General features: G+C 37.2%; 1 pseudogene; it reads right to left on the bottom strand.

The window, feature by feature from the left end:
* Positions 1-995: 995 nt before the first annotated feature.
* On the bottom strand, positions 996-26,513 carry LOC102408338 (annotated as a pseudogene).
* Between the last annotated feature and the right edge of the window lie 233 nt (positions 26,514-26,746).

Genomic DNA, 26,746 nt, shown 5'->3' with positions numbered 1-26,746 from the left:
AGGCACAGGAAGCTTAAGATATTCTAATAATGCAGAGATTCTCAGAGAGTTAAAATTATTAGAATAGAACTAGTAGAGGATTTCTTTGTTGAGCTAATGCTTGCTGCCAAGTTTCCATATCCCTTACCTACTGTGTCCCTGGGAGTGTATTGATTAATATAGTTGGTATATAGAAATGTAAGTAGTAGCTTTAATGTTTGTAACCTTGGACCCTTGAGTTAATTCTTTTCTTGTTATAGCCCACCACACTTTTGCCCTATAGGAATGCAACTTTATCTAATGTTTTTGGAGGGTGGCACCTGACTTCAGAATAATAACCTTTAGAGAAAGATAAGTTTTCTGAAGAAAGGGTCATAAAATGTTAACAAGCCTCCTGGCCAGAAGATGATGTAAATCACCTAAAGCTTTTGCATATGATAAGTTTGCAGAAAGAAAGCCTGGCTTCAATAAGGATCAAGGGCTGCTGACCTTGCATGACTCTACCCCCCACCCCCCATTATCCTCTATGCACAACTTAAGGTATAAAAACTACTTTGGAAAATAAAGTGTGGGCCATGCTCATCAAGCTTGGTCTCCCCATGTTGTTCTTTCTATTTCCTTTTTCTTTTCAGGCTGATTCCCTGGAGCACAAGGGCCCTCTGCATTCACTTTCCTGCCTGGGCTTCTAAGACCCACTCGAGAAGGTGCCTAAGGTAGGGCACCTTCAGCTATTTGAGAGGGCGCCTGCAGCCTATGTGAACAGAGCAAGTCCCGTGCTGGGGCTTTATTGGCTTTCTGCATAAACCAAGGAATATCAGCCTCTTTTCTCTCCTCTATTTTCTTAACTGCAAAATTCTTTCCTTATCTCTTTCTCTATTTCTCTCAGTTGCCAACACTGTCCTCCTGAGGGAATCCCTGGATCCAACCGGGGCTGGACCCCGGTAAGTGGTGCCCGAACCAGGCTCCCAGTAAGAAAGAGATTAAACACAGAGATAACAAATATTTCGTGGGACATATTAGAGCCCATTCCGGCTTGCCTGGCCCTTTACATGAAGGAAATGCTTTGGCAGATGCATTGACTAAAGTAAGGAAAATCTCATGGACACAGGAGCCTGGTGGGCTGCAGTCCATGGGGTTGCCAAGAGTCGGGCATGACTGAGCGACTAACACTTACTTACTTACTTAGAATTAAAGTAATAAATTTCAATATATAAGCTTACAGTTTTATTTTCATTCAATTTTTTGCCAGTGTTTTTCCTTGGCAAGCCGTATTTCTAACTCAAGTAGAAAATCCCTTGAAAATGAAGTTTATATTTTGTCACAAGAGGATGGGAAACATCATAATTTTTGCAACTGGAATAAATTGGAGGAGTGCTATCTATGGGACAAACCTGCTTGAGGTCTCAGAAACAGCTAGTCTTTTTTCCCCTTCTTTCCTTTGCCAGCAAACTTCCGGTAATAAAACAGGCAACACTTTGTGATGACAAATGCACCAGTTGCCACACAGGCCAGCAGAAACCCAATCACGTCCAGAGAGTGGTACTGGAGCCAGGTGAGGTTGTGGACAGCTGGTCGCAGGTGCTTGGCTCCTTTGTGGCGCATGATGAACTCAATCCAGAAGACTGCTAGGTCTAGGGGCTTTACAGGCCGATCATGATGAATGGCTGATAACCTCATCACATTCTCTTTGTAGCTGAAGGAAAATCAAACAGACATCGATATATAGAATGAGCTATAATTGAAAATTTGTGAAATTTTCTTGCAGATGGAAACAAAGAATGCATCACAGACTTAAAGAAAAATAGATAATTTTCCTGTGAGGTGATTCTTGAGATCTTAGTTTAAGAGCTAGGACTTCTTAAATGTATAGCATTTCAAGCTACAAAGGAAAGAAAGAAAATGGGAGGGGTTTGTGCAGTCTAAAGAATGGAATGAATTAAATCCCAAAAGGAAAGAAAACAACAACAACAATCATGGTTTGTTGTTCAAAGTTTCAAGTATCTAGTAAAGACCTGATAGAAATGTGTTAAAGTGCGGTCATAATCCAGAGATAGCAGGAAAGTCTATGATGAGGTTCCAAGACATGTCCAGGCAGGGCTGATCTTACCTTAGTGAAACAGTGTTCCAAAGTGTTGAAGTGGATTGTCTGTGCTTGACTCCTGATTCTGACATTTATCTTGTTGGCTGCTTTTTTATTCTTTTTGGCCCACAGTTTTATTTGCTTTAAGTTTATTAAAATTTTAAAACATTTTTATTTTTATATTGGAGGGGCCATTCATGATATAATCTATTCCTCAGTTTTTAATTTTTCTATGGAATGGATAGGAATAGTACCTTATCTGATTATTTTGAGATAATTTTTTTGAGATATTTTGAGAATATTGTATTGATTCTTAGAGGCATTCCTAGCATGTTGTATAGTTGCAGTAAATATTTGCTAGCATTGTTGTGATTCTTGTTCTAAAAGACTCTGGAGAAGGTTCAACATTTTACTTCCAGGCATTGCAATTACATTCATTTCTACTGTTGAAATGATGATAGACTAATAGACAAGAAAGAAGGGAGAATAAAGAGATATAACTCAAGAACTCTAAATCACAAAGTGTTACAAGATGACACTGTAAGCAATAGCAATGGAGGCAACTTCCCTCCCTTTTCTGTCAAAATAGAGGAGGCGCACTGGGTTTTTGAGAGGACTGCAGTAATCTGGAAACAAATGGTCAGAGTAAAAACCATATTGATTATATTCTTTGCACCCAAAATGGAGAAGTTCTATATGCTCAACCGAAAAAAAAAAAAAAAAAAGAAGAAATACTAGAAGGCAAGGTGGTTGTCTGAGAAGTCTATATAAATAGCTGAGAAAAGAAGAAAAGCAAAAGGCAAGGAAGAAAGGGAAAGATTACCCAACTGAGTGCAGAGTTCCAAAGAATGCAAAGTGCCAGGCCATTTAAGTGAACAAAGAAAAGAATTAGAGGAAAACAATAGAATGGGAAAGACTAGAAATCTCTTTAAGAAAATTGGCAATATCAAGGGAACATTTCATGCAAGGATGGGCAAAATAAAGGATAGAAATGGTAAAGACCTAACAGAAGCAAGAATACACAAAAGAACCATACAAAAAAGGTGTTAATGACCTGGATAACCACAATGGTATAGTCACCTAGAGCTTAAAAATCAGCATTCAAAAAACTAAGATCGTGGAATCCTGTCCCATCACTTCATGGTAAATAGAAGGAGGAAAAGATGAAACAGAGACAGATTTTATTTTCTTAGGCTCCAAAATCACTGGGGATGGTGACTGCAGCCATGAAATTAAAAGATAGTTGTTCTTTGGAAGGAAAGCTATAGCAAACCTAGACAGCGTATTAAAAAGCAGAGACATCACTTTGCTGACAAAGACCCATATAGCCAAAGTACATTTTTTCAAGTACAGATGTGAGAGTTGGACAATGAAGAAAGCAGAGCACTGAAGAATTGATACTTTTGAATTGTGGTGCTGGAGAAGACTCTTGAGAATCACTTGAGGAGACCAAACTTGCAAGGAGATCAAACTTGCAAGGATATCAAACCAGTCAATCCTACAGGAAATCAACCATGAATATTCATTGGAAGGACTGATGCTGAAGCTCTGATACTTTGGCCACATGATGCAAAGAGCCGACTCATTAGAAAAGACCTTGATGCTGGGGAAGATTGACGGCAAAAGGAGGAGCGGGCAGCAGAGGATGGCATGGTTAGATAGCACCACCAACTCAATGGACATGAGTTTGACCAAACTCCAGGAGCTAGTGAAGGACAGGGAACCCTGGCATGCTGCAGTCCATCGGGTCACAAAGAGTTGGCTACAGCTTAGTGACTGAACAACTGCCACAGCAATGGTAACAACAGTATGTTACTAAACACAATAAGTAGCAGATCATGAATATTCAGTATATAGCAGGTAATAAACCATCTTCATTTTTTGACACCAGTTTTGCATTATTAAGTAAAAATCAATAAAGATACTAGAGAGATGTACATTTATATAAAATCAGCAAATGAAAGGTTTATTTCTTTAAAAAATAGAGAAAAATAATGTAATATTTCTGCTGTTTATTTAAACAGTGGAAACAGTGGCTGACTTTATTTTTGGGGGCTTCAAAATCACTGCAGATGGTGATTGCAGCCATTAAATTAAAAGACACTTACTCCTTGGAAGGAAAGTTATTACCAACCTAGACAGCATATTAAAAAGCAGAGACATTACTTTGTCAACAAAGGTCTGTCTAGTCAAAGCTATGGTTTTTCCAATAGCCATGTATGGATGTGAGAGCTGGACCATAAAGAAGGCTGAGTGCCAAAGAATTGATAGTTTTGAACTATGGTGTCAGAGAAGACTCTTGAGAGTCCCTTGGACTGCAAGACGATCCAACCAGTCCATCTGAAAGGAGATTAGTCCTATGTTCATTGGAAGGACTGATGTTGAAGCTGAAACTCCAATACTTTGGCCATCTGATGCAAAAAGCTGACACATTTGAGAAGACCCTGATGCTGGGAAAGATTGAGGGCAGGAGGAGAAGGGGACGACAGAGGATGAGATGGTTGGACGGCATCACCAACTCAGTGGACAGGAGTTTGGGTAAACTCCGGGAGTTTGTGAAGGACAGGAAGGCCTGGCATGCTGCAGTTCATGGGGTTGCAAAGAGTCAGACACGACTGAGTGACTGAACTGAACTGAACTGAATGTAGTATTTTTGCTGTTAATTTAGGACAATAGCTGTGCTAAGATTAAATTTACATAACACTGCTTATAAAACATAGATATACACTGTGCTACTATTACTGACAAATTCTCAAAATGTTTTCTTTATAAAGACATTATGAAGAAAAGGGGAAATATATACATCATATTTGTGATATTAATTTAATTGTTACTGAAATTCATGTATATTCTTTTTTATTTTTTAATTTTATTTTATTTTTAAACTTTACAAAATTGTATTAGTTTTGCCAAATATCAAAAGGAATCTGCCACAGGTATACATCAAATATTTTTGGTTTCATAAATTTGGCTTTTAAATAGTAATATCTCAAAATACCTATTCAAATAAGACAAAGACAAGGACAATGAAAGGAACTCAGATTGTACCTACCTTTGTAAATAGTATCTACATAGCTGTAATTGAATAAATTAGTATGTTCTAGTTGTTTACTATTTATCAGTGATGGAATCAAAATATTATTACAGACTTGCAGACATAGAGGACAATTTGTTGGTTACCATATTTGGGGGGGTAGAAATATATGGGTGGGGGAGTAGGAGGCAAAAACTACTGAGAAGTATATAAGCTCAAGGATGCATTGTACAACACTAGAAATAGAACCAATATTTTCTACTAGTTTTAAATGGAAAGTAATATTTAAAAATTGTGTAAATTTTTAAAAGAGAACTATCCCAACATATCACTTCCAAGTCGATTATGCTTAAATTTTATAATTCTTCCAAACAAGACAAACATGGTAACAATCAAAAAGCCTAAGAATACATCTACATTTATAAATAATATCTTCATAGTTGAAACTGGCTAATTAGAAAGTACTAGCTATTTACCATTTATCAGTGATTGGGTCTGAATATTAGCATAGAAAACTTGGAAGATATTGAATGTAATGGGAATTTCAGATTGATTATATCAAGGTTGTTTACTGAAAATAAATTGTTAGAAGAGGTTAAAACATTTTTGGAATTCACTTGCTGAAAGAAAGTAAAGTGGACATCTATGTTTCCCTACTTTAACTTCATTCTCAAACTTCTTAATTCTTCTATTACCATTTCAGTGATTCTTCTCATTCTAATGATTAGATCTTTCAAAATTTCTCCACTGCCTCTAAACCACTGACAAACCTTTCCCGTAAAACCATGAAAAAATATTAATGTGACACTCATGGACAGAGGAGCCTGGTAGGCTGCAGTCCATGGGGTCGCTAAGAGTCGGACACAACTGAACGACTTCACTTTCACTTTTCACTTTCCTGCATTGGAGGAGGAAATGGCAACCCACTCCAGTGTTCTTGCCTGGAGAATCCCAGGGACGGCGGGGCCTGGTGAGCTGCTGTCTATGGGGTCACACAGAGTCGGACATGACTGAAGTAACTTAGCAGCAGCAGCAGCAGCAGCAGCACAATAGGTTATTGATGGCTGAATTGTGTGAATCTTACTTATGTGAAGGCTAATGAGTCTTCATATGAGAACTTCTCCAGAAAGAGTATCTAGTAAAAAAAAAATATACTCACGAAGGATTATTAATGACTTCCTTCAATGCATTGAGCAAATCTCCTGCTGACATTGTTTCCAAGTCCAATCTGACAGCAGCTCCCTTGGCCTTCATGTGAACAATGTTATGAGGTTGATCAGCAAACAAAGGAAGGCCCACCATAGGGATCCCATGGTAGATGGCCTCATAAATGCCGTTGCTTCCACCATGAGTTACAAACGCTTTGGTTTTTGGATGACCTAACATTGAGTGAATTTCAATAAAATTATTAATTTTAAGTCTTAGAAATAAACTGAGAAAAGTGCATTATAAGGTAAATGAAGGAAACAGTGTCTTCAACAACAGGTTATTACACATATGAAAGTCCTTTTAAATTGCTTTGAGAACTCAGAGAAGTAGTGCTGAGTCACTTGGACTTCACAAATGAATCCAGGATTGGCAGGTGAACAATTTGAAAGAGCATTCTGCGTAAAAGAAACCATATGTGCAAAAAAAGAGGAGGGCATGTCAGAAATTATTCTCTTAAAGATATAGTGGAGTCATTTAGTCTGATTAGGAATGGTGTCAGGGGAAGAGAAGGGTAATGGTAGAGGCACTGGAACCAGAGGAAGGAAAAGTAACCTTTTTTCTTGGAGTGTTTTATCACCTCATAAAAATGATTATGAATTTTTTTTTCTTACAGAAAGTGAAGAGTCACTGGTAATAAAAGGAGAGTTCTTATTTTCAGTAGCATTTAGCATACCCCTACAGAAGGGGTATAAAGATATCTATAAAGATAGATGTAATGATAGAATTCAGAGACAGAACAACAATCCAACAAGTTATTGAAAAGTTCATGGTGAGAAATAATTACAGCTAAAATAAAGGTTCTGGTCATAAGGGATATGACTGTGTATAGTTAAATGCCAATTGTTATGGGTGTGTATGCTCAGTCGCTCAGTCTTCTCCGACTCTTTGTGACCCCATGAACAGAAGCACTCCAGGCTCCTTTGTTCAGGGGATTTTTCAGACAGAAATATTGAAGTGGGTGGCCATTTCCTTCTCCAGAGGATCTTGGGGACCCATGGATAGAACCCACTTCTCCTGTATCTCTTGCACTGGCAGGCAGATTCTTTACCACTGAGCAGATTGGGAAGCCCTGCCAACTGTCCCCATTTCCCCCCTAACATAAGAAATAGAAATGAAGCAGTAGTTTTCTTTTTGAGTGTTTCAATAATTCTCTATATATTTGTTTCCCTTTGAAGTACTATCCCTCTGCTCAGCTGTTATTCATGTTTTCAATATTTTTTTTTCTGCCAAGTCTTACCAAGAAGGTCGTTTTGGGGGATCCACTTATACAGCTGAGTATTGGGTCCTAGGGTGTCTGGTTTCTTGCCATCATATCTCCATAGAACCTGTTAAGGTAAAGGTAATAATTTAAAATTATTATCTATCAAAGACAGTCCCTGCATGGCTATAGTACCTGCCATATATATTCATATATATATATATATATATATGAGATAATTTGGAGCTATCATATTAGTTACCTTTCTGGCAGAAAAATCAGACCTTTTATAAAGTTTAACAGACTCATTAAATAGTTGTCCACTATTAAGTTACTGTGTGTACCTTTTGTGGAATCTGGGCAAGAGCTGATGCAATCACATTGGCTCTTTCTTTTGACATGTTACTGACCTTTGACCCCAGTGAAAACACCACAATGCCATTTTCTCCAGAGCTCTGCACAAACTCTTCCATTTCCTGTGAAAAAAAGAATTTGTTCCATCACAAAAGAGCAGCAGCATAGCAGACATTATTGAAGTGATTGATGCAAGCAACTAAAGGGAGAAAATAGGATATAGTCTGAAGAAACTAGGGTAGTGGCTTCTTAAAAAATATTGTGGAAGGATACACATAACAGAAAATTTACTTTCTTAATCATTCCTAAATGTATAGTATTGTAGTGTAAAGTATATTCACACCATGCAACCAGTCTCCAGAACTTTTTCTGGAGAAAAACTGGAAGTCTATGCTCATTAAGAAACTCAGTTTCCTCTTTCTCTAGCCTCTGGCAAGTTTCATACTACCCTGTGTTTCTACAAATGTAAGAAGTCTGGATACTTCTTATACATTAAATCCTACAGTATTTGTCTTTTTCTGATTGGTTTATTTCACTCAGCATAAGGTTCATTCGTGTTGTGACATGTCAGAATTTCCTTCTAAAGATAAGCAATATTTCATCATTGTGCATATGACATTTTGTTTATTGTTTTGTCTCTTGATGGACACTTGGGTTGCCCAACTTCTTGGGTCCTGCGAATACAGCTTTTACTTACTTGTTGTGCAAATATCTCACCCAGAGGAATTGCTAAGCTGTATAGATAGACAAGTTTTATACTAGAAAGTGTACATTATTCTTACTGCATGCTATATAGCTAGTTTATAGACTGATTCCCTTTCCCTGCACCCCACTATGTTCTTGAATATGCTAACTTCGCATCTTGGACTTTGGTCACATGTGCTAATAAGTATTTAACACTAAAAAATATTTTGAGTAAACTGTATATGATTTTCAGTAATGACTTTTTTTTTTTTTTAAACAGACTTCATCCCTTTGGAGGGAAATGGGTCATATGAGGTCATTTCTTTTATTACGTATAATTGTGCAAAGGTGTTTGCATATAAGCAGGAAATGAGATACAGCCAGTACATAGTAGTGACAAGGAGGTGCTGTTAAACAGTACTATACTCAGCCTCTGCATCAGTTATGTTGTTAATTACTAACAGATTTTTAGAAGCTACACTGCAGGATTTAATTCACCTATAGTTCCTTATTATTCTAGGTCTACTAAATATTTATTTATTCCAGGCAGAGTTTTTGAGAATTATTTTAGGTTCATCATTAGTACTTCATTTCCCTATTAGTACATGAAAAATTTATTATTTGAATTACTTTATGTTTATCATTTACTCAGCTCTGTAATCCTTATCCCTTACCTTCAACTTTGTCATAATTTCCCAAACTCTTTATCTAAATTTCTAATTAGAGACATGGAGGAGTCTGACATTGTATTTTGGAAATTCTGTGAAACAGTTCTGTAAGTCCTATTTATAACCCAGAGATGTACTTGCGTAGTTATTTATTTGAGCCACTATATTTCTGGGTTTGTTTACATATGGCACCCTTTGTCTAAACTATATTGTATAATTGATGTCATGGTAGGATGTGCTATGTCCAACTGTGTTGAAGGACCCTCAGTATCACCTACATTAGTCCCCCCAGGGTGCACCTACCCCACAGTGGGAAGGGTGCCCCAGGGCTTTCTGCAGCAGAGATCAGGTCACCTTTTGAGTAGTTCATTTCAAACTAAATAAAGTTCCTGTTGAATCTGAACTTGCCTGGAATTGTTTCTGAATTATTTTGTCTTGTGATCCTTGACCCTTTTAATTAAAAACTTACTTTCTATACTAGAGTAAGTCTACTGTGATCAATGTTCTCTAGTTTTAAAATGTAGAGGAGCAATTTTTTTTCTAGATATTTGATCAAAATCACATACTCATATTTTCTTAGTTCTTTCTTCTATTTTAGATTCATTATTCTTTTCTATCTGGAAAATAATGACCCAATACTTCCATCATAAAATGTATACTTAATGATACTAATTATTTTGTAAAACTTCTTTGCAAAACTATTTTATAATCTAAAAAAGAAAAGAAGGAATTTTTTAAACTTAACCTTGAAGACTGTATTTGATGAGCTTTTTCAAAAGTATAATTTCACCCTGGTGATATCAGTCTTAATATTAAGACACTGAACTCTCTTAAGATTCTCATAGTATATCCAGGTAATGATTGTATTTCCAGTGAGCTGTATTAGCGTTTAAAGTTACTCATTTTCAATGTTTTGTTTCATTGGCTTGCTACCCAAAATTTTTCATCTATTTTGTGAAAAATGCATCCAATTAGTGTTATTGTAATACATCTTATCTCTACAAATTAATTACCGAAAATGACTGGTTCATCTCATTCTCTGATATCTTAAAAAAAATATGTAAGTTCATGGCAAGAAAATATGCAAAAGTATGAAAAATTATTTAAAAGGGAGTAAGATTTACTAAAACTCTGTATCCAGAGATATTCTTAATTTCAAAGTCATATGTTTTTAGAAAATGTTGAAAATGTATTTGACATATTACATTATGTAAGCTGAGATGTAAAACATGATGATTGATTCATCTATTATTGTAATACGATTGCCATTTTAATGATGGTTCAAATTTTCATCATTATAATTTTTTTTTTTTTGTGGCTGGATAAATTAACATCTGGCCTCTTAGCAAGTATGATGATTATAATAAAATACTGTAGTCTATATTCACTATTTTGTACCTTATATCTCTAAGGCTTATTTACTAAGAAAACTTACAAGTTTGTATCCTTAAACAACATCTCTCCTATTTCCCACCTATCAGGCCCTGGAAGGAGAAGGAAATGGCAACCAGGGACGGGGGAGCCTGGTGGACTGCTGGCTACGGGATCACACAGAGTCGGACACGACTGAAGTGACTTAGCAGCAGCAGCAGCCCCTGGAAACCACCATATTACTCTCTATTATTATGAGTCAGCATTTTTGGATTCCACATATAAGTGATATCACACAATATTTGTCTTTCTCTGTCTTTTCAAAGAAGTAAACAAAATTAAAAACCTTAGCTAGACTTACCAAGAAAAAGAGGACTCAAATAAATACAATTATAAATGAAACAGGATACATTAAAGTTGATACTGCAAAAGTGTATAGGATCCAAAGGGACTACTATGAATAATTATATGCTAATAAACTATATACCTAAGAAGAATGGATAACTTTTTAAAAACACAATCTACCAGAACTGAGTAAGGAAGAAATAGAAAATCTGAATAGCCGTAATGAGTAAAGAAGTCAAGTCAGTAATCACAAACCTACCAACACATAAGATGGTTGGATGGCATCACTGACTCAATGGACATGAGTTTGAGCAAGCTCCAGGAACTGGTGATGGACAGGGAAGCCTGGTGTGCTGCAGTCCATGGGGTCACAAAGAGTCAGACATGACTGAGTGAATGAACTAACAACTAACCAACACATAAAACACCAGGACCAGATGGCTTCACTGAGGAATTCTATAAATCAGTATAGGATAATTAACCTAGTTCTTCAGAAAATCTTAAAAATTAAAAAAGAGTATACAAGGCCAGCATTACCCTTATACCAAATAGATAAGAACAGTACAAAAGTAAAAACTACAGGCCAATGTCCAGATTATAGTATAGGTGCAAAAATTATCAACAAAGTATCAGCAATTAAATTCAGATCAGATCAGTCGCTCAGTCATGTCCGACTCTCTGCGACCCCATGAATCACAGCAGGCCAGGCCTCCCTGTCCATCGCCAACTCCTGGAGTTCACTCAGACTGACGTCCATCGAGTCAGTGATGCCATCCAGCCATCTCATCCTCTGTCGTCCCCTTCTCCTCCTGCCCCCAATCCCTCCCAGCATCAGAGTCTTTTCCAATGAGTCAACTCTTAGCATGAGATGGCCAAAGTACTGGAGTTTCAGCTTTAGTATCATTCCTTCCAAAGAAATCCCAGAACTGATCTCCTTCAGAATGGACTGGTTGGATCTCCTTGCAGTCCAAGGGACTCTCAAGAGTCTTCTCCAGCACCACAGTTCAAAAGCATCAATTCTTTGGTGCTCAGCTTTCTTCACAGTCCAACTCTCACATCCATACATGACCACAGGAAAAACCATAGCCTTGACTAAATGAACCTTTGTTGGCAAAGTAATGTCTCTGCTTTTGAATATGCTATCTAGGTTGGTCATAACTTTCCTTCCACGGAGTAAGCGTCTTTTAATTTCATGGCTGCAGTCACCATCTGTAGTGATTTTGGAGCCCAGAAAAATAAAGTCTGACACTGTTTCCACTGTTTCCCCATCTATTTCCCATGAAGTGGTGGGACCGAGAACACATTAAAAGAATTATATACCAAGACCAAGTGAGAATTATCTCTAACATGTAAGGATGCTTCAGTGTATCCAAATAATAATTGTGATACACTGCATGAATAGATGGAGAAGGCAATGTCAACTCACTTCAGTACTCTTGCCTGGAAAATCCCATGGACAGAGGAGCCTGGTAGGCTTCAGTCCATGGGGTCACAAAGAGTTGGACATGACTGAGCAACTTCACTTTTACTTTTCATTTTCATGCATTGGAGAAGGAAATGGCAACCCACTCCAGTGTTCTTGCCTGGAGAATCCCAGGGATGGCAGAGCCTGGTGGGCTGCCATCCATGGGGTCGCAGAGAGTTGGACACGACTGAAGTGACTTAGCAGCAGCATGAATAGAATGAAATATAAAATAAGTTTATTATCTCAATAGATGTACAAAAAACATTTGATAAGATACGACATTCTCTTATGATAAAACCCCTCAACATAGGGAATAAAGAACATAATTCAATGTAATAAAGTTACATTGTAAAAATGTAATAAAAGAGTTACAATGTAATAAAAGAGATGTATGACAAACCCAGATCTAACATTATACTCAAGAGTGAAAGTTTGAAAGCTTTTTCTCAAAGATCAGGAACAAGATAAGGATGCTAAATGTCATATTGATTCAACATAGTCCTAGCTAGAGCAACTAGGCAAGGCAACGAAATGAAAGGCATTCTAAATAAGAAAGGAAGAAATAAAATTTTCATTTTCTTTGCAGAAGACATTTTTTTGTGTGCAAAAAATCTCATAGATTCAGCTAAAAACCTGAATTAATAAATTCAATAAAACTGCATTAAGGTTATATGCTGATAATATCAACATACAGAAATTAGTTCTGTTTTTATGTACTGACAATGCAACTTCTGAAAAAAGCTATCCCAATCACAACAGCATCAAAAGAAGAAAATAACTAGGAATAAATTTAATGAATGATGTGAAAAATCTATACAGTTATTACAAGCATTTTTTTTAGAAATACAAGAAAACACAGATAAATAGAAAGTTGTCCTGTGTTAATGGATCAGAAGAATTAGTATTGTTAAAATGTTCACATTGCTGCTGCTGCTGCTGCTAAGTTGCTTCAGTCGTGTCCGACTCTGTGCGACCCCATAGACGGCAGCCCACCAGGCTCCGCCGTCCATGGGATTCTCCAGGCAAAAACACTGGAGTGGGTTGCCATTGCCTTCTCCGAAAATGTTCACACTACCTAGAGCCAAAGGCAGTTTCAAAGGCACCTCCCAATTTTAAATTATATTACAAAGCTGCAATATTTCAAATCATATTGTACTGGCAAAAAATAGACACATTGACCAATGGAACAGCATTGAAGATTTAGAATCAAAATCCTGAGAATATAGTCAACCAATATTCAACATGGGAATCAAGAATATCTAATGGGTAAATAACAGTCACTTCTTTATTTTCTGAGGAAACTGAATAAACATAAGCAAAAAAATGAAATGAGGTCCTTATCTTACACCACTCACAAAAATAACTCAAAATGAATCAAAGATTTAAACATAAGACCAGATACTATGACACTCCTACCTACAAGAAAACATAGGCATGAATCTCCCTATGTTTGATTTTGAAAATGATTTTTTGATATGATATCACAATCACAATAAAAGAAAAAAATAAACAAATTGGACTGTGTCAAACTTAAAAGTTTCTTCATAACAAAAGAAACAAACAAGATGAAAATGCAACCTGCAGAATGGAACAAAAATGGTTTTGTAACCACATGTTGAGCAAGGAGGGTAATATCCATAATATATATAGAACTTATACTACAAAATTCAATTAAAGAATGCACAGATTATCAAATTGACATTTTCCAAACAAAATGTCCAAATGACCACCAGATATATGAAAAGATGCTCAATAACACTAATCATCAGGGAAATGTATTTCAAAACCACAATGAGATATTACCTCATACCTGTTAGAAAGTCTGAAACTAAGAAGAGATGTGTTGTGAGAAGGTAGAGAAAAGTGTCCCACTGTCAGTGGGGATGTAAACTGTTTAGCTCTTAGAGAACACAAAATGAAAGTTCCTAAAATAATTAAAAATAGATCTGCTGTATGACCCAGTTATCCCATTTCTGGGTATGCAGCCAAAAAACAAAAATAAAAACAGGATAGCAAAGAGATATATATGCTCCCATGTTTATTGTAGCATTATTCACAATAGCTAAGAAACAACTTATGTGCCCATCAATGGGTAAATCTTAAAAAAGATTTCACGCACACACACTCAGAATGGAATGTTATTCACCCACGAGAAAGAAGGAAATCCTGCCAATTTCAATACATAGACGGACCTTGAAGACGTGATGCTAAAATTTGTGCTTTAATTCTAATCTTTATCTACTTCTATAATGAAATATGAATTATGACATATATCATGAAAATTGTAATTCTAGCTTACATTATTTTTTAACCTTCAGGAAAATTGTGACCTTTTAATATTTCTTATTTTATAGCTGATTTAGTGTAATTAAGCATTTTTATGAAAACATAGATTTATACATACATTCATTTATATTGTTGAAGAAGGTTGTTCATTTTAGCTAGAGCTTTATAACTTACAAAAATATTTTAGTCATCTTGCTCACCTGATTGCCAAACCTTAAATATTCTTTTTTTTAAATTAAAAATTTTAACTTAAATATGTTAAATTAAATTTGCTTTAGTAAACTTTATTACATTTATTGAATTATTTGCATTAACAATTTTTTAATTTAGTAAACTTTTTAAATTTATTTTTTAAAAACTCCATAAGACTTCCCTGGTGGCTCAGTGTTACAAGAATTTGCCTGCAAAGCAGGAGATGCAAGTTTGATCCCTGGGTCTGGAAGGTCCCCTGGAGGAGGAAATGCCAACCCACTCCAGTATTCTTGCTTTGGAAATCTCATGGACAGAGGAGCCTGGTGGGCTACAGTCCACGGGATCGTAAAAGAGTTGGACACGACTTTGCAACTAGACAGCAACAGTGGGGTGTCTACTTTAGCAGCTTTCTGAGTAATATAATCTTGATTAGGAAAATCATCTCAATTTCAGTAAGATTCCTGGCAAACATTGGGCTAGTGATGTAACACTAGTAACAAAATAAGAATAATGAAGATAGTTCATATTTCTTCTGGATCATTAGATGCTACTGACATTTTGGATGTTTCACACGTACTTGCAATTTTTCCCTCAATGACAATATGAGGTTGTTACTATTATAAGATTTAGTGTTGTCCTATCTCTGAATATGTTGCCTGTATCTTGAACAACCTGCTGAATATTCTCCTTTCCCACTCTACCGTTTACAATCCAACCCAATGACTACATCCTGTTTTTTTTTTGAAGGATATGTGACCATATCTCTTTCTTATCCCTTTCAATGTTCTTGCAGGTGCTCCTGCTAGATGTTTCTCATGTTAATAATTATCTGTTTCCAATTCACCTCACCAGCATTATCAGCCTCTTTACTTAGTCTCTTCTTGTTTAGACTGAACTTGTACTTCTTGGGAACTGTCATTATCACTCTACCTGCTTTTCTTTTCTATCTTCTATCCCAGCCGTAGCCCTTCTGTTTATTCATGAACATCTTTCAGATTTTCCTATGATTCATGCTGGATGTTTCTTTAGCACAGTGGTCTTTTCTTTTATAATACTTTTACACACTTTTTATGACTTCCTTGTATTCTGTCTTTCTAGGTGGAGTGTCAGGTGGCAGAAACTGTCTACACCGTTTCTCTATATTAGCTCTCCCCAAATAAGTTATATATATAATTATCCTATAGTAGGATAATTATGCTACTATAATTGTAACTAACATTATGCTAATATTAAAATATGCATTATATATTTACTATATTTTTATACAATAATATAACTATAAATGTCTGATACTTCATTATGTGAGTAGTGAAGTCATAATTTAACATATTCTCAAAGTCTCTAGCATATTCTGTTTATTCTGTGATGTTAATAAATTTCAGATACTTGTGTTGACATAGAAATATATCAGTTTCTAACTGGAAGTTCACTGTATCCGGCTTCTCACATCTGACGCATTGTAATCAAACATTCTAAATAAAGAATGCAGGATGATTCCTATTGAAAACGCAAAGTTAACAAAGAATAACAACAAGGAGTAGGTGACCTTAGGCAGGGATTTGGCAGGTTTGCAGTGGAGCCCTCCAACAAATTCAAAATTTGGTAGCTGTGGGCGAGGAAATGAAAAATCCCAATAGTTTCGAATGAGCCACATTTCAGCTTTCCCCATTGTCTCAACTAATGTAGTGGGCCTTCCTGAAAGTGAAAATAAAAACAAAAACAACAACAAATGTTGGATCAAATGAGAATATTGCTGTGTGTGTATATATATATTATGCTTGGTCATTCAGTCGTGTCTGACTCTTTGTGACTCCATGGACTGCAGCCGTCCAGGCTCCTCTATCCATGGGGATTCTCCAGGCAAGACTACTGGAATGGGTTGCCATGACCTCCTTTAGGGGATCTTCCCAACTCAGGGATGGAACCCAGGTCTCCTGCATCGCAGGTGGATTCTTTACCATCTGAGCCACCAGGGAAGCCCATGTATATACATTTGGTAAGTTTTATAAAGGACCTTGGGGGGAGGAGCCAAGATGGCGGAGGAGTAGGACGGGGAGAACACTTTCTCCCCCACAAATTCATCAAAAGAGCATTTAAACGTCGAGTAAATTCCACAAAACAACTTCTGAATGCCGGCAGAGGACATCAGGCACCCAGAAAAGCAGCCCAACTCTTCGAAAGGAGGTAGGAAAAAATATAAAAGACAAAAAAAGAGACAAAAGAGGGAGGGACGGAGTTCCGTCCCGGGAAGGGAGTCTTAAAAAGAGAGAAGTTTCCAAACACCAGGAAACCCTCTCACTGCCGAATCTGTGCCGAGCTTTGGAAGCACAGAGGGCAACATAAAAGGGAGGGGAAAAAAAATAAACAATTAAAAATCGCGGATTGTGAGCCCTACGGGAACTCCCCCAGCGGAGAAGCAGCGCAGACGCCTGCACACGGCATTAGCAAGCGGGGGCTGGGCAGGGAAGTGCGGCGTGGGCTGTGTCCCTTAGAGTAAGAATCGGGCCGAATGTCCTGAGCGCTATCTGAGCGAAATAATTTGGGCTAGCAAACCAGACTGTGGGATATCTACCACGCGAAAAGCCAGCCCTAACCTAAGACACCGCCAGGCCCGCGCACGGAACAAAGGACTGAATAGAGATAGCCGGCTGCAGACCTTCCCCCTCCGGTGACAGGCAGCCAAAGCGGGAAGGGGGCAATCGCAGCCCCAGAGAGACACTATCTATAAAACTGTAAGCAGGCTTCTTTGCTAACTAAAACTTCTTGGGGGTCTGGACGGTCAACATCTGCCTGAGAAGGTGCGCCGGTTTTACACCCAGATAACCGAGTGGCGGGGAGGCGATAAGTCGCAGCATTGGCGCCCGCCAAACACATCACCTGAGCTTCTCGGATCTGGGAAGAGCACAAAACGCAGGCCCAACCGAGTCTGCGCCTCTGAGGACTACCCTAGTGCCTGAACCTGAGCGGCTTGGACCTGGGAGCTCAGCCCAGGGCCGGCCTCTGATTGTTCCCGGCGGAACAACCTAGAGCCCGAGCAGTGTGGGCAGGGAGGCTACACGCGCCGTGAGCGGGGGCAGACCCAGTGTGGCTGAGGCACTGCGAGTGCACGCCAGTGTTACCTGTTCGCAGCATCCCTCCCTCCCTCCCCACAGCGCGGCTGAACAAGTGAGCCTAAATTAAAAAAAAAAAAAAAAAAAAAATAGTGTCCTCAACCATCCCCTTTGTGTCAGGGCGGGAACCAGACACTGAAGAGACCAGCAAACAGAAGAAGCTATAACAGAGGGAAACGCCTTGGAAGCTACAGGCCATAGATTAAAACCCTGTGGTTAGTACGGATTACATAGGAAGGGGCCTATAGATCTTGAGAAATATAAGTCGGACTAAGGAACTGCCAAAAATGAACTGAACCCACAATACTCACAACAAAACCAGAGAAAGACCTAGATATATTTTTACTATTTTTACGATCAATCTTTCTTTCTTTTTTTTTTTAATTAAAAAAAAATTTTTTAAGTCCTCTATTGTCCTTTAATTTTCACTTTATAACTATTACTTTGCAAAAAAAAAAAAAAAAAAGACCCTATTTTTTTTTCTTCTTCAGCAAACTTCATATATATATTTTATAATTTTTTGACCGTGGTTTTTTTTTTTTTTTTTCTTTTTTCTTTTTCTTCTTTTCTTTAACATTGTATTTTTGAAATTCCAAACTCTACTCTAGATTTTTAATTTTAGCCTTTTGATATATGTTATCAATTTTGTACCTATAGTTTTTTTCATAATTTCTGTGACTTTTTTTTTCCTGTTTCTTTCTCTTCTTCTTTTATATAACATCGTATATCTGCAATTCCAAACTCTACTCAAGATTTTTAATTTATGCTTTTTGGTATTTGATATCAATTTTGTACCTGTATTTTCTTTATAATTTTTGCGACATTGTTTTTGTTGGTTTGTTTGTTTTCTCTCTTTATTTTTCTTCTTCTTCTTCTTTTTTTTTTTTTTAAACGTTGTATTTTTGAAATTCCAAACTCTACTCTAGATTTTTAATTTTTGCTTTTTGGTATTAGTTATCAATTTTGTACCTGTAGTTTCTTTATAATTTTCACGACCTTGTTTGTTTTTCTTTGTTCGTTTTTTCTCTCTTTCTTTTCCTTCTTCTTTTCATTAACATCGCATTTTTGAAATTTCAAACTCTACTCTAGATTTCTAATTTTTGTTTTTATGTATTTGTTACCAATTTTATACCTTTAAGAACCCAATCTTCAGGACCCATTTTTCACTAGTGTATGAGATTACTGGCTTGACTGCTCTCTCTCCCTTTGGACTCTCCATTTTCTCCACCAGGTCACCTGTATCTCCTCCCTAACCCCTCTCTACTCTACCCAACTCTGTGAATTTCTGTGTGTTCCAGACGGTGGAGAACACTTAAGGAACTGATTACTGGCTGGATCTGTCTCCCTCCTTTTCATTTCCCCCTTTTATCCTTCTGGCCACCTCTGTCTCCTGCCTCCTTCTTCTCTTCCCTGTATAACTCCGTGAACATCTCTGAGCGGTCCAGTTGTGGAGTGCACATAAGGAAGTGACTACTGGCTAGCCCACTCTCTCCACTATTGATTCCACCTCATCTCATTTGGGTCACCTCTAACTCCCTCCTCCCTCTTCTCTTCTCCATGTAACGCTGTGAACCTCTCTGAGTGACCCTCACAGTAGAGAAACTTTTCATCTTTAACGTAGATGTTTTATCAGTGGTGCTGTATAGAAGGAGAAGTTTTGAAACTACTGTAAAATTAAGACCAATAACTGGAAGTAGGAGGCTTAAGTCCAAACCCTGACTCCAGGGAACTCCTGACTCCAAGGAACATTAATTGACAGGAGCTCATCAAACGCCTCCATACCGACACTGAAACCAAGCACCACACAAGGGCCAACAAGTTCCAGGGAAAGACATACCAAGCAAATTCTCCAGCAACAAAGGAACACAGCCCTGAGCTTCAAGATACAGGCTGCCCAAAGTCACCCCAAAACCATAGACATCTCATAACTCATTACTGGACATTTCATTACACTCCAGAGAGAAGAAATACAGCTCCATCCACCAGAACATCGACACAAGCTTCCCTAACCAGGAAACCTTGACAAGCCACCTGTACAAACCCACACACAGCGAGGAAACGCCACAATAAAGAGAACTCCACAAACTGCCAGAATACAGAAAGGACACCCCAAACTCAGCAATTTAAACAAGATGAAGAGACAGAGGAATAGCCAGCAGATAAAGGAACAGGATAAATGCCCACCAAACCAAACAAAAGAGGAAGAGATAGGGAATCTACCTGATAAAGAATTCCGAATAATGATAGTGAAATTGATCCAAAATCTTGAAATTAAAATGGAATCACAGATAAATAGCCTGGAGGCAAGGATTGAGAAGATGCAAGAAAGGTTTAACAAGGACTTAGAAGAAATAAAAAAGAGTCAATATATAATGAATAATGCAGTAAGTGAAATTAAAAACACTCTGGAGGCAACAAATAGTAGAATAACAGAGGCAGAAGACAGGATTAGTGAATTAGAAGATAGAATGGTAGAAATAAATGAATCAGAGAGGATAAAAGAAAAACGAATTAAAAGAAATGAGGACAATCTCAGAGACCTCCAGGACAATATTAAATGCTACAACATTCGAATCATAGGGGTCCCAGAAGAAGAAGACAAAAAGAAAGACCATGAGAAAATACTTGAGGAGATAATAGTTGAAAACTTCCCTAAAATGGGGAAGGAAATAATCACCCAAGTCCAAGAAACCCAGAGAGTCCCAAACAGGATAAACCCAAGGCGAAACACCCCAAGACACATAGTAATCAAATTAACAAAGATCAAACACAAAGAACAAATATTAAAAGCAGCAAGGGAAAAACAACAAATAACACACAAGGGAATTCCCATAAGGATAACAGCTGATCTTTCAATAGAAACTCTTCAAGCCAGGAGGGAATGGCAAGACATACTTAAAATGATGAAAGAAAATAACCTACAGCCCAGATTATTGTACCCAGCAAGGATCTCATTCAAGTATGAAGGAGAAATCAAAAGCTTTTCAGACAAGCAAAAGCTGAGAGAATTCTGCACCACCAAACCAGCTCTCCAACAAATACTAAAGGATATTCTCTAGACAGGAAACACAAAAATAGTGTATAAATTCGAACCCAAAACAATAAAGTAAATGGCAACGGGGTCATACTTATCAGTAATTACCTTAAACGTAAATGGGTTGAATGCCCCAACCAAAAGACAAAGACTGGCTGAATGGATACAAAAACAAGACCCCTGCATATGTTGTCTACAAGAGACCCACCTCAAAACAGGGGACACATACAGACTGAAAGTGAAGGGCTGGAAAAAGATTTTCCATGCGAATAGGGACCAAAAGAAAGCAGGAGTAGCAATACTCATATCAGATAAAATAGACTTTAAAACAAAGACTGTGAAAAGAGACAAAGATGGTCACTACATAATGATCAAAGGATCAATCCAAGAAGAAGATATAACAATTATAAATATATATGCACCCAACACGGGAGCACCGCAGTATGTAAGACAAATGCTAACAAGTATGAAAGAAGAAATTAACAATAACACAATAATAGTGGGAGACTTTAATACCCCACTCACACCTATGGATAGATCAACTAAACAGAAAATTAACAAGGAAACACAAACTTTAAATGATACAATAGACCAGTTAGACCTAATTGATATCTATAGGACATTTCATCCCAAAACAATGAATTTCACCTTCTTCTCAAGCGCACATGGAACCTTCTCCAGGATAGATCACATCCTGGGCCATAAAGCTAGCCTTGGTAAATTCAAAAAAATAGAAATCATTCCAAGCATCTTTTCTGACCACAATGCAGTAAGATTAGATCTCAATTACAGGAGAAAAACTATTAAAAAATCCAACATATGGAGGCTGAACAACACGCTGCTGAATAACCAACAAATCACAGAAGAAATCAAAAAAGAAATCAAAATTTGCATAGAAACGAATGAAAATGAAAACACAACAACCCAAAACCTGTGGGACACGGTAAAAGCAGTCCTAAGGGGAAAGTTCATAGCAATACAGGCACACCTCAAGAAACAAGAAAAAAGTCAAATAAATAACCTAACTCTACACCTAAAGCAACTAGAAAAGGGAGAAATGAAGAACCCCAGGGTTAGTAGAAGGAAAGAAATCTTAAAAATTAGAGCAGAAATAAATGCAAAAGAAACAAAAGAGACCATAGCAAAAATCAACAAACCAAAAGCTGGTTCTTTGAGAGGATAAATAAAATTGACAAACCATTAGCCAGACTCATCAAGAAACAAAGGGAGAAAAATCAAATCAATAAAATTAGAAATGAAAATGGAGAGATCACAACAGACAACACAGAAATACAAGGATCATAAGAGACTACTATCAACAGTTATATGCCAATAAAATGGACAACGAGGAAGAAATGGACAAATTCTTAGAAAAGTACAACTTTCCAAAACTCGATCAGGAAGAAATAGAAAATCTTAACAGACCCATCACAAGCACGGAAATTGAAATTGTAATAAAATATCTTCCAGCAAACAAAAGCCCAGGTCCAGACGGCTTCACAGCTGAATTCTACCAAAAATTTAGAGAAGAGCTAACACCTATCCTGCTCAAACTCTTCCAGAAAATTGCAGAGGAAGGTAAACTTCCAAACTCATTCTATGAGGCCACCATCACCCTAATACCAAAACCTGACAAAGATCCCACAAAAAAAGAAAACTACAGGCCAATATCACTGATGAACATAGATGCAAAAATCCTTAACAAAATTCTAGCAATCAGAATCCAACAACACATTAAAAAGATCATACACCATGACCAAGTGGGCTTTATCCCAGGGATGCAAGGATTCTTCAATATCCGCAAATCAATCAGCGTAATACACCACATTAACAAATTGAAAAATAAAAACCATATGATTATCTCAATAGATGCAGAGAAAGCCTTTGACAAAATTCAACATCCATTTATGATCAAAACTCTCCAGAAAGCAGGAATAGAAGGAACATACCTCAACATAATCAAAGCTATATATGACAAACCCACAGCAAACATTATCCTCAATGGTGAAAAATTGAAAGCATTTCCTCTAAAGTCAGGAACAAGACAAGGGTGCCCACTTTCACCATTACTATTCAACATAGTTTTGGAAGTTTTGGCCACAGCAATCAGAACAGAAAAAGAAATAAAAGGAATCCAAATTGGAAAAGAAGAAGTAAAACTCTCACTGTTTGCAGATGACATGATCCTCTACATAGAAAACCCTAAAGACTCCACCAGAAAATTACTAGAACTAATCAATGACTATAGTAAAGTTGCAGGATATAAAATCAACACACAGAAATCCCTTGCATTCCTATACACTAATAATGAGAAAACAGAAAGAGAAATTAAGGAAACAATTCCATTCACCATTGCAACGGAAAGAATAAAATATTTAGGAATATATCTACCTAAAGAATCTAAAGACCTATATATAGAAAACTATAAAACACTGGTGAAAGAAATCAAAGAGGACACTAACAGATGGAGAAATATACCATGTTCATGGATTGGAAGAATCAATGTAGTGAAAATGAGTATACTACCCAAAGCAATCTATAGATTCAATGCAATCCCTATCAAGCTACCAACAGCATTCTTCACAGAGCTAGAACAAATAATTTCACAATTTGTATGGAAAAACAAAAAACCTCGAATAGCCAAAGCGATCTTGAGAAAGAAGAATGGAACTGGAGGAATCAACCTACCTGACTTCAGGCTCTACTACAAAGCCACAGTTATCACGACAGTATGGTACTGGCACAAAGACAGAAATATAGATCAATGGAACAAAATAGAAAGCTCAGAGATAAATCCACGCACATATGGACACCTTATCTTCGACAAAGGAGGCAAGAATATACAATGGATTAAAGACAATCTCTTTAACAAGTGGTGCTGGGAACTCTGGTCAACCACTTGTAAAAGAATGAAACTAGAACACTTTCTAACACCATACACAAAAATAAACTCAAAATGGATTAAAGATCTAAACGTAAGACCGGAAACTATAAAACTCCTAGAGGAGAACATAGGCAAAACACTCTCTGACATACATCACAGCAGGATCCTCTATGACCCACCTCCCAGAATATTGGAAATAAAAGCAAAAATAAACAAATGGGACCTAATTAACCTCAAAGGCTTCTGCACATCAAAGGAAACTATTAGCAAGGTGAAAGACAGCCTTCAGAATGGGAGAAGATAATAGCAAATGAAGCAACTGACAAGCAACTAATCTCGAGAATATACAAGCAACTCCTACAGCTCAACTCCAGAAAAATAAATGACCCAGTCAAAAAATGGGCCAAAGAACTAAATAGACATTTCTCCAAAGAAGACATACAGATGGCTAACAAACACATGAAAAGATGCTCAACATCACTCATTATCAGAGAAATGCAAATCAAAACCACTATGAGGTACCATTTCACACCAGTCAGAATGGCTGCGATCCAAAAGTCTACAAGTAATAAATGCTGGAGAGGGTGTGGAGAAAAGGGAACCCTCTTACACTGTTGGTGGGAATGCAAACTAGTACAGCCACTATGGAGAACAGTGTGGAGATTCCTTAAAAAACTGGAAATAGACATGCCTTATGATCCAGCAATCCCACTGCTGGGCATACACACTGAGGAAACCAGAAGGGAAAGAGACACGAGTACCCCAATGTTCATCGCAGCACTGTTTATAATAGCCAGGACATGGAAGCAGCCTAGATGTCCATCAGCAGATGAATGGATAAGAAAGCAGTGGTACATATACACAATGGAGTATTATTCAGCCATTAAAAAGAATACATTTGAAGCAGTTCTAATGAGGTGGATGAAACTGGAGCCTATTATACAGAGTGAAGTAAGCCAGAAAGAAAAACACCAATACAGTATACTAACGCATATATATGGAATTTAGAAAGATGGTAACAATAACCCTGTGTACGAGACAGCAAAAGAGACACTGATGTATAGAACAGTCTTATGGACTCTGTGGGAGAGGGAGAGGGTGGGAAGATTTGGGAGAATGGCATTGAAACATGTAAAATATCATGTATGAAACGAGTTGCCAGTCCAGGTTCGATGCACGATACTGGATGCTTGGGGCTGGTGCACTGGGATGACCCAGAGGGATGGAATGGGGAGGGAGGAGGGAGGAGGGTTCCGGATGGGGAACACATGTATACCTGTGGCGGATTCATTTTGATATTTGGCAAATCTAATACAGTTATGTTAAGTTTAAAAATAAAATAAAATTAAAAAAAAAAAATAAAGGACCTTGGGATGATGTGACCAAATATGTTTCAGTGTAACTGTTCTTTGACAAATATACAACATTAGATAGGATAATATGATATAATATAACACTATTTGGAAACTGAACTTCACAAGTAGAAACAATTTCTAAATGCTACCTAGATACTTGAGCTACAAATATGTGTTTAATTCTCAGTGTACATGTCTTCATTTGCCAAGACATTTTATGAGATTTTTAGTGACTTACATTTTTAAGTTAAAAAGAAAGACATTTGTAAGTTGATAGATAGTCACTTGCAAAAGTTCTACGTGCTTCAAATTGTGGTTAATGACTTCCTGGTATTCAGTACTAGTAAAGGACTACAAGGTTGTACCTCACCCTATAATTTAAGTGTTTTCATTTCATGATATTTATAAGATTGATGGGTATTTTATATTTTTATTTGAATGTTTCACTTATTTGAGACAAATTTCAGTGAATTTATATTTATATAAACACACTCCAAGGCTCTATAAAGATAGGACTTAATGCTACCAACTAAACACATGACTTACCTAGTACTTCACTGTAAAACTGATTCCAGTTCTTCTCATTGTATGCCTGGAACCAGAAGTCAAAATACAGTACATATATCATATTTTTGACCCTCTCCATGAATGTCATGTGATCACTTAATTCTGAATACATAACAGGTACATAGGATGGTGGGAATGGAAGCCTTCCACTCTTCTTTTCAACTGAAGATCCAGGTGTGGAGTAGAGACTGTACATGAATGGTATTTTAAGTATCTCAGCCAGCAGCTCACCACAGGGTCCAATAGCATCTGCAAAAATAACATTGAACCTTTCTTCATGCAGGTTTGTCATAAGTTTCTTATTTGAAACAACTTCTTTACATGTCTTCATTAACATATCAGAATATTCCCAAAATAAACTTTGCACTGTTGAAAGATGGTTCCAAAAGGAGTCTCACCGCATGCATCCATGTCTCAATACAAAGTTTGACAAAATTCTCATTTTCTTCTTTAGTTAAAGATAGAGGGAAAGTCTCCAATTTGAGAGAAGATGGTTTTTTGGGATCAATGAAAGTGGTAACTGAAGGTGTCAAAACAGTCACCTCATGACCCCTTGTCACAAGTTCATCCAGAATTGTCTTCATATTCATCCAATGACTATATTCCATTGGCCACACCAGTACCTTTCCACAACTTCCAGAATTAAAGTAGCAAGTCAGTTGTAGCAGCAGCAGAAGTGAGAGCCGTTGCATAGACATCTTGTGCATATGCAGTACTTTAAGCAATTACTGAAGACTTTTTCTATTGCTCAGGCTTATATCCAGAAGACATCAATCAGAAGCTAAATTATAACTCCTATGCGTAAAGTAAATAGATTACACATATAGTCAGCAGATGTGGAAATCAGGTGAAAGGGAAAAGTATAGAACACTTCGAGATTATAGTGTGTTTATTACTGTTTTGTCACCGCCGTCACCAATCTAAAAGTCGA

The sequence above is a fragment of the Bubalus bubalis genome, chromosome 7, assembly GCF_019923935.1.
Source record: "Bubalus bubalis isolate 160015118507 breed Murrah chromosome 7, NDDB_SH_1, whole genome shotgun sequence".
Taxonomy (NCBI): Eukaryota; Metazoa; Chordata; class Mammalia; order Artiodactyla; family Bovidae; genus Bubalus; species Bubalus bubalis.
The sequence above is the reverse complement of the archived record's forward strand: the minus strand, read 5'-3'. Positions and strand labels throughout refer to the sequence as shown.